General features: G+C 39.8%; 1 pseudogene; it reads left to right on the forward strand.

Annotated features, from left to right (window-relative positions):
- Positions 1-7,737: 7,737 nt before the first annotated feature.
- LOC135948773 (putative nuclease HARBI1) lies at positions 7,738-9,055 on the forward strand (annotated as a pseudogene).
- The last annotated feature ends 243 nt before the right edge of the window (positions 9,056-9,298 follow it).

Here is a 9,298-nt window from a genome sequence, read left to right on the forward strand (position 1 = left end):
AAAATTAAAATAAATAAAAGATCGCTTAGGCCGGGTAACTTATTAAATTTTAAACATAGTTAAGACTTAATAAAGACCTGATAAAGAAGGTAAAGCAGAAGTCCTTGGCTAGGACATCGTGTGTAAAAAATGTATGAGTTTGGAATGGGGCAATAAGTCCTTGTGTCTGATAAATAAGGCCTTCCAGAAGGCCTTTTTAGTACTTCTTTTTGCCGCTGAGTATGTATTCCATAAACGTAAACATCTTTAAATGTGTGGATTTTTTAAGAAAAGTATAAAAATCGTACAATGAAAAATCAAAATGAATAAAAATAAAAAGTTGTAGAAAATAAATTAATAACACATCCAAATACATGAATAATACAAAAGCTGGGCGAATATATAAAATAGCGGGGACCATAACAATTATGACATATTAAAAATCACAACATAATTTTTATTTTTTTATTTTAATTTTTTTTTTTGTCAGAAATATTTGTCAAACTTTGATTTTTATTTTGTCAGAAATATTTGTCAAACTTTGATTTTTATTTTTTTGTCAGAAATAATTGTTATTTTTTTATCAGACATATCTGTCAGACTATGATTTTTATATTTTTGGCTGATATATAAATTAATTATTAATTATTGAGTTCTATTTACATACATACATATGTATATTAGGGTGGCCCTTAATAAACGAAAGTTGGATTTTGGCCATTCTCCCCTCTACGATGGGTAGTCATCTTGACGCGATGTAGAGGCTTAAGTGCGATGATTCGCGTTGGCCATGCTGGAGGGGACAGTTTAACTTGAGTTGGCTGTCTCTGGCAGGGTCTCCCATTCCAGAAGGGCACGCGTTGAGCATGATACTAAGAACTACCCTCCCTTTGTCTGATAGCGTCTGTTCTCCTCTGGGGCGGCTATCAGATGCTATTTCCATCGAACCATTTTCCCCTCATTGAGAGGGGTGGTTAAGGTGGATAGTCCGGCTGGTCCGTAAGGACTCTTTAATGTCCGTCCGAAATCCACCAGCGTCTGTTTCCCATATTGGGCGGCTAGTGGTCTGCGTCTGTTTCTCCAATGGGGCGGCAGTTATCTCAACACCTGGCAGCAGGTATAAAATGCAATTAATTGTCCATCAGGACACATGGAAGAGGATAAGGCATGCCCCATGTATCCGGTCGGGGGCTTCATAATCTCCGGGGACCCTACTCCCACAGCGATGGTTTCGGGCTGTGGTGAGTCGAATGCTACTGCAACTCAGGCTAGTCAGGTGATCACACCGGGCCAGACTAGTCTGCATGCTACTGGTGTCGCAAGAGGTCAATCTGGCATACCCAGATTGGCTGATTGTAAAAAATTCAAGGCAATAGGTGGTAGTGACCTAAGCGGCGAGGTACCTCTGGACTTCTCTCCAAGTACCTCCAAAGCCGCGAAAGCCCAAGTCGTCAAGGCGGCTAAACCCCCTGTTTCGGGTGCCTCTAAGGGGGAAGCGACTAAGTCGCCCCTCACGGATGCTTCCCATATGCCAACTGTGCGCTCAGGTCTTGTGAAGGAATCCTCCTGTCCTGAAGACGCATCACCCCTGGCCAATCCCGGCTCTGAAACTAACCCCAGGCATAAAAACCCTGCTAGAAGGGCTGCTACCACCAGGCGTTCCGCTTACCGCTTTGTTGAGGCACTTGGCTCGAAAAAAGTCGAGGATCTCACTAAGGAGCAACAAGCTTCGCTTTCCTGGGCGAAAGCCTATATTGCTGGTCTCAAGACCGCTCAGCAGAAGGAGAATTACCAGCGGGGCCTAAACGGCAACGTTCAGAGGAGGATACAGCGACCAAGAGCCAGCAACCGGGACCTAAACGTCCCAAAGCGGCACAAAGGTCGTTAGCTAAATCCTTTAGCGAGATTGTCAAAGACAGTCTTGTCAGGGCGGTTATCGACCGGAGTGCGAATGACGGATCCATATCTCAATTGAATTGGGATATGGTGAAGCAAAAACTGGTAGGGGTGTTTTGGAAAGTTCTCAAAGAGAACCCAGGCACTCCTCCACAATGCGATGACGCTGGTTGGTACCAGGGTCACGTAAAACTTATGTCTTGTGTAGATGAACGCTCAGCGTTGCTACTAAAGACTGCCGTCGCATCACTGGGTGAGGTTTGGCCGGGGTCTAGGCTTGAGGTGGTATCTGTGAGTGAGATACCCCGAAAGCCTAGATCCATAGCTAAAATACCAGCTGAGCCATCTAGCCCGGAGGAGATCTTGGAGATCCTTCAGTGCTGTAACCCACAGCTTCCAACTCAAGACTGGAAAGTTGTTAAGGTTACGGACGCTGAGGGCTCTTCAAGGAAAGCGATCGTTGTCCTGAATAAGGACTCTTTGGGGCCGCTAAGGAAGGCACAAGGGAAGGTCTACTATGGATTTGGTACGATCATCCTGCGTGTCTATCGTAGCGACAACAAAGGCGATACATCCTCAGGTGATGTAAAGCCCATGCTCTCGGAAGAGGGCATGGATTGCAATGACGCCATTGATCCAGCCGACACTGAAGATACCAACTCAGTCTCCGAACTAGTTGGTACATTCTTTGAACGGATGGATGAGGTGGTGGACGAGGACGCCCTCCTGAATTCTGACCAGGAGGACGCCGACGTCACTATTGTAAAAATGGAGCATGGTGAGGGTGACACAGATAAACCTTCACCACTCTAAAGCAGCATCAGCAGAACGGGGAGGAGCTAGTCAGGGTCCAGGAACCTTGGGTCCATCAGGACCGTATCTGTGGACTATGTCTGAAGGGCTATAAGCTCTACTTCGCTAAAGGCGCAGGTAAAATTAGATCCTGTATATTGGCTAAAAGCTCTTTGAAAATCTTCATTCTGTCTGATTACAGTAATGAAGATACAGTAGCAGTCTCATGGGAAACTAATGAAGGCTGTTTGTTATGGCTGATATCCAGCTACATGGCGCATGACCACGGGGAGCATCCACCAAACGATGATATCCGTAGTGCTGTGAAAAAGGCGAATGAGTCCAGGATACCAGGATTGGTTATCTGTGCTGACGTTAACTCGCACCACATTGTATGGGGTAGCAGCGACACCAACACAAGAGGTGAGAGTCTTTTCAGTTTCATACTTAATAGTAGTTTGGAAGTAGTTAATAGAGGTTCAGAACCTACCTTCATTGTTTCAAACAGAAGTGAGGTACTAGACTTAACACTTGTGAGTGCTGAGCACCACAGTATGATTAACAATTGGGCTGTCTCCGACGACTGCTCTTTTTCTGATCATCTATATATTGATTTCAATATCAGTGTAACTTATAGGAATGATAATACCATTCTAAATAGGAGGAAGACCAATTGGGAGCTGCAGAGTGATGTACTCTCCCGGTCTCTACCAAACCCGCCCACTATTGAAAATAGGGACGATATTGAGGTAGCAGTTGAGGCACTTACAGAAGCGTTCCAATCAGCTACTAATTTGGCCTGTAAGCCGAATATCTGCAGGGGTAGGAATAAGCCACCCTGGTGGAACCCTGAGATTGCACACGCAAGAAGGGCGTGTCGTAAATTGTTCAACGAGGCAAAGAGGCTATGTAACTGGCCGGAATATAAGTCCTCAGTGAACCACTTTAAAAACCTTACGAGGAATGCGAAAAGGAAAGCCTGGAGGGACTTCTGTAGCGGCGTGGAAGGATCCTCTGAGACTAACCGATTACGTAAAATTCTATCAACTTCACCGGTTGTACCAAGCTATATCCAGAAACCCTGTGGTAGATGGACTCTGAATAGTAAGGAAACACTTGAGGTCCTATTAGATACTCATTTTCCAGGTTGCCTTCCAGTCGATGATGAGACTATGAATGGGGCTGCCGATTCTGTTGCTCCGGGTGATAACTCTGTTCCGATAAACAGGGATAGAATCCAATGGGCAATCAAAAGCTTCGACCCGTTTAAATCTCCTGGGCCGGATGGCATTATTCCTGCTGATCTTCAAAAGAACGAAGAAATAGTTGTACCATGGCTCATTAGCATATACACAGCGTGTATTAGATGGACCTATATCCCCACATGGTGGACGAGATGCAGAGTAGTCTTCATTCCTAAAGGTGGTAAGGCGACTCACACTAAACCAAAGGATTATAGGCCAATTAGCCTTGCATCCTTCCTGCTGAAAACCCTAGAAAGGGTGATTGACGTATATCTGAGAATGACCATTCCGTCGGAACTCATCTCTAAATCCCAACATGCCTACACCAAAGGCAGATCTGTGGAAACAGCTCTACATTCGCTAGTTGGCTCCATTGAGGAGTCGCTAATACATAAGGAGTATTCACTTGTTGCCTTTCTCGATATTGAAGGAGCTTTTAATAATGTCAGGCCCGATGCCATCCTATCTGCGATGGATGAACTGTGTTTTAAAAGTGGCCAATCGTGGAACCCCGCAGGGGGGTGTTTTATCACCACTTCTGTGGAATTTGGCTATGAATTCCCTGTTGATCAGGATGGACAACAGAAGGATCAAGACAGTCGCATATGCTGACGATGTTGCAGTTTTTATATCTGGTAAATTTCTGGATACAATATCCAGTTGTATGGAATCAGCATTAAGTACACTGAGTGAGTGGAGTATTTCATGTGGACTTAGTATGAACCCACAAAAAACGGAACTGGTTCTCTTCACTAGGAGGTATAAGATCGATGACTTCAGACCACCTAGACTGAATGGAATCAGTCTTGAGATTAGAGATAATGCGAAGTATCTTGGCATCATTCTAGATAAAAGATTGTCCTGGAATTTGAATATTCAAAACAGGATTAACAAGGCTTATGTAGCCATCTACTCCTGTAAGAAGGCAATTGGTACAAACTGGGGTATTATGCCGAAGGGTATCAGTTGGATCTTCAAAGCAGTTGTTAAACCCATCTTGTTCTATGGAGTGTTGGTGTGGTGGCACGCCTTGGATAATGCTACTCACCGTAAGGCTGTGGAACGAGTTCTCAGGACTATTGCGATACTGATTACAGGCGCTATAAGGACTACCCCCTCTAAGGCACTTTTTACTATCCTGAACTGGTTACCAGTTGATTTGATGGTGATACAAATGGCTCTCAACTCTGCTGTGAGACTAAATGCTGGATGTTCGTGGTATGGTAAAGATCATGGGCACTCTAAGATACTGAACTACTATGGGTACTTACATAGTAATGTCGATTACTGCATCGCAAAACCATTTTTCGATATGCATTTCCATATTAAGATCCCGAATAGGGATTCATGGCAGCGCGGACTCTTACCCCCTGATGATGTCATAAGGGTATTTACTGATGGCTCAAAGAGGGGCAATAGGGTCGGTGGTGGTTTCTTTATTGAGAACTATGGGATTAAATCCTATTTCAGGCTACCTAACTTCTGTACGGCTCTTCAGGCGGAAATTACGGCCATTAAACGTGCATCCAACTGGCTGAGGTTTTATCAAATATCTGGTGATATATGTATATTTACTGATAGCAAGGCTGCCGTTAAAGGAATAGCGGGTGTCTTTACGACATCTAGGTTAACCGAGGAATGCCGGGTATCCCTTAATGAGATAGCGAGACATTCTAGGATAACGCTTATATGGGTCCCTGGCCACGATGGTAATCAGGGTAATTGTATAGCTGACGAACTGGCCAAAATGGGGGCGATGATGGATGATGATGAGATCGACCCCTTTTCTGGTATTTCCCTTGCTATATGCAAGATGGCTGTTCAGCGGACACTATATGAATCTGCACAAAGCAGGTGGACCAATGAGTCTTCCTGTGTTACAACGAGGTCTACTTGGCCCGTATATGATGCCAGCAGGACGAATCTACTTATGGAATTTCGTCGTGAGCAAATAAGGCTAATTGTCTCCTTCATTACAGGACACTGTATAATTGGGACACATGCTAGGAGATTGGGCCTACGGTATAATGACTACTGTAGGAGCTGCCATAATGAAGAAGAGGATGAGACGGTGTCACACCTATTCTGTCAATGCCCGGCTCTGATAAATCTGAGGGAACGCATCTTCGGAACACCATTCCTATCATGCTTAGATGAGCTATCAAGGATAAGTCTTAGACGAATCTACTCTTTCATCAGAGAATCTGTTTGGTTTAGCCTGGAAACAACGGACGTATAATTAATACCAAGATGTTTACCCCTTGGGTATCACAATGGGATCAGTTTTGAATGGACCCAAGTGAGCTGCTTGAAGAGTGGCTACCCATGGAACCTAACCTAACCTAACACTCCAGTTTGGTGAACATTAGTAAAAAAATCATCCTGAACAAATTTTAGGTAAATCGGTAGGGGATAAGACGTGCCGTGCCGCAAGCCCTCTGAAGTTTTGAGATGCATTTACAAGGGGAAAAATGTATTTTTTCAGTTTTTGTAAAAATTTTGCCATTAAAAAATTACTTTTGTAATTTAATTTAAAAGAATCGAAATGTGTACGTAATTGTCGTTCTAATGAGACATAAAAAACAGCAATCGGTCAAAAAATGTTAAAGTTATTAAAAATTCGCCAGGCCATTAACGTGTTTCAGGCCACTAGAACAAGAAATGTAGGAACAAAATTAACATATTTTGAGAAATATTAAAATAAAAGCTCATTTTTACTTAAAATATGTCCATATTTACTTGTATATGAGTTTTTGTCTTCGTAGGATACCGTTAACCTATTATTAGGTATGAACAAAAAAATAAAATTTTTTTAACGGCAGTTTTAAAACTCCATTTTCAAATTTTTAAAAATTTTGTTAAACAAATTTCAGAATTTTTTGATCATCTCATTGGGATTTATTACGAATATAATAGGGAATAAAATTGTGAAAAAATTATGAAAACATCTCTTATAGTTTTTCCGTACCTGCGATTTAAATTTTGAAATTTTCGAGAAAAACCAATTATTTGGCAATTTTTAGGCCAATGAGCTCTATTTCCTTACTCTTATGAATTTTAAGCCAAACTTATTCAGAATATTATAGTCCAGATAATTCTAAATATACTCTCAAACTTCTACTAAAATCGGAAGACGCTAACCCTTAAATCGTGAAGGTCAAAGGTCAAATTTTTCAATATTTGGGAATTCTCTTGGAAAGATTTCGAAATGTTCGAAATGTTGTATATTTTTGGGCCGATTTTGATGAAATTTAACAAAACGCATTATACCCTCCCCACTATGGAGGTGTAGGGTCTTCATACCATGTCCTTTTTTAATGTTTAACACCGCGATCTTTGAAATTTTTTGCATTGAAATATGTGTGGTAAATCCGCAAATAGCTGTTTTCTGTCCGTTTTGATATACATTTTTTTCAGCATATGAATTGACTTAATTTTAATTGTAAACGAATAAAATATTTTGGCTATTTAATAACAAATAACTGATTTCAGCGAAATAACTATTTACCCCCAGTAACACGAAGTCTGGGGGCTAATTACGGAAGTCGTGATCGAAATAATTCAGCATCGAAATTAATTTCGATAGTTCGAATTTTTCTGATGATGTAACTCGATAAGAAACGAATCGATTTGTTGTTTAAGTGTTAGAAAGGAAAAATCTGAAAGAGTTATTCAACACTGGAAATATATAAAAGATTAAAGAACAAAAGTAAACAAAAAACATATGTTTACTCTGCAAAAAATTCTAAGCGCAAATCTTATAAGAATTCAAATATAAGTTAATAAAAGAATTTTTTGTGTTTTATATATTTATATTACAAGAAAAATGGACCCAAATCTTTTTTTTTATTCTTCATCGTCCGAATCGGAAGATGAGTGTAACGTAAGTTTAATAAGGAAAGAAATTCGAAACACCAGTGACCCATTAAGTTTGCCAAACGCTGAGTAAGTTTTAATCTATTTGTTTATAAAATAAATAGTAATTATTTTTTTTACAGGTTTAAAAAACGCTTTAGGGTTACGAAGGAAGCTTTTAACTACATTCTTGACGAGCTAGAATTTGTGGCACACTTGTCGACAGCAGTACCTCCAAAAATACAATTGGCCTCAACTTTATTGCTTTTGGCTTCAGGAGGGTTTCAAAACACCGTCGGAAATGATTTTCTGATTGGTGTAGGCCAAAGCACACTTTCCAAAATAATCAAAAGAGTGGTGAATGAAATGGAAAGCAAGCTATGTAGTAAATTTATTGAGTTTAATCTCGATAACTGCGACGATTCAAAGCAATTCTTTTTGCAAAAATACAAAATTCCTGGAGGTATGTGTTAAAGTCTTTATTGTATGACAATTTAATAATTAGTTTCTTATAGTAATCGGCTGTATAGACGGAACTCATTTTGGTTTGCAAAAGCCACCAAATGAGCATATGTTTTTTTAATAGAAAGGGGTTCCATAGCCTTAATTCCATGATTGTGAGTAAATATTTTTACTAATAAATGTTCATTGTTTTTAAAAATATTTTTTTGTAGATATGTGATCACAAATACAGAATTTTAGCAATAAATTCTAAGTATGGAGGTGCTGCCCATGATTCTTTCGTATGGAAACAGTCTGAGGAAAGAATTCTTTTAGAACAAAAATATAGCTCCAATTTACGAAATTTTTGGCTTTTAGGTGAGAATTGTTTTCTATCACAATGTTTGTCACATATACATATATACATATAATAGCGCTTTTATTCACATTTAATTCTTGAAGGTGATTCTGGCTACCCGCTTGAGCCGTGGTTGCTAACCCCATACCGAAGTCCTCAAGAAGGATCAATGGAGTCTCGTTTTAACGATATACATTCTAAAGCCAGATGCGTAGTAGTAAGGACCATCGGCATATTAAAAGCGAGATGGAAAATTTTATGCCATGACAAAAGAAGTAGGTATAGTCCTCAAAAAGTGGCAAAATTTTCAAATGTTTGTGCTGCACTGCATAATATATGCATTCACTTCAAAGTGCCTAATTACGAGGATGTCCAGCAAACTCCTGTTGAAAGTACAATGCTAGATATGGATAATGGAAACGAGACTCAAATAACTAAAATAGGAAAAAAAATCAGAGATAATATCAAAAATTCGTTGTGTTCCAATTAGAATAAAGATATATTTTTATTAATAAAATAAAAAAAACGTTTGTTAAAATAAAAATGTGTATTTCATTGTGAGATTAAAAACTTGGTAGTGGTCCAAAAAAAAGTTTGATAAAATAAAAATATGTAATTCATTTTAGATTAAAAACTTGGTAGTGGTCCAATTTTTTATTGTAAGCTTGGCCGTTAGTATTGTTGATTAATATTTTCTAATTCCTTTATCCGTATTTGAAGCTCATTTTTTTTA

This window comes from Calliphora vicina, chromosome 1 (genome assembly GCF_958450345.1).
Source record: "Calliphora vicina chromosome 1, idCalVici1.1, whole genome shotgun sequence".
Classification (NCBI taxonomy): Eukaryota; Metazoa; Arthropoda; class Insecta; order Diptera; family Calliphoridae; genus Calliphora; species Calliphora vicina.